Source organism: Myotis brandtii, unplaced genomic scaffold (genome assembly GCF_000412655.1).
Source record: "Myotis brandtii unplaced genomic scaffold, ASM41265v1 scaffold274, whole genome shotgun sequence".
Classification (NCBI taxonomy): domain Eukaryota; kingdom Metazoa; phylum Chordata; class Mammalia; order Chiroptera; family Vespertilionidae; genus Myotis; species Myotis brandtii.
This window is the reverse complement of record NW_005360425.1, coordinates 1,452,040-1,452,703: the sequence shown is the minus strand read 5'-3', so window position 1 is coordinate 1,452,703 and position 664 is coordinate 1,452,040.

Genomic DNA, 664 nt, shown 5'->3' with positions numbered 1-664 from the left:
AAAGAGACACGCGGTGGCCGCTTTCTCCCTTCTCGCCAGCGAAGGCTCGGGGGAGGCGTGGCTTCGGCGCGACCCCGTGGGGTGAGTACCGCCTCGTGAACCCAATCCCCGCGGGTCACCCAGCTGCTGTGAAGCAGAGAAGGATTCAGGGCTGCGACGTAGGGGCTTTATTGCTTCTTTGCCTTTGAGCAAAGCACCACTGTTCCTCAGCCTCAGCTTCCTTGTCTGTAAAATGGGTATCCGCCTTTTCTCTAACCATCTCACCTCGCCGTGGGCGATCGTGAATGTGGAAGAAGTTTGTGAGCTGTAGACTCAAGGCCACCGGCTCATGTGTGTGCGTGTGTGTGTGTGTGGGGGGGGGCATCAGTCTCTCTGAATGTTTCCAGATCAAAGCGCCTCTGAGGGTGCCCACTTACTCCAGGAGGCTTCCCAGTGCCAAGCCAGCGTCTGAGTAAGCTGGAGACGATCTCTCCAGACAGAGAGAGTTGCCTGGGACTGAGGTTGAGCATGAGTTCCATCTGAGGAGGGCCTGGCTGGCTGAATGTGGGCCTGTTGAGTGAATCTGTGTGTAACGGACCCTGTGTGGATGGTATGTGATCCTTACACTAGCACCCACAGGCTGTGTTACCATGGCAGACACTGGGTAGCTCTCAAGCATGTTCCA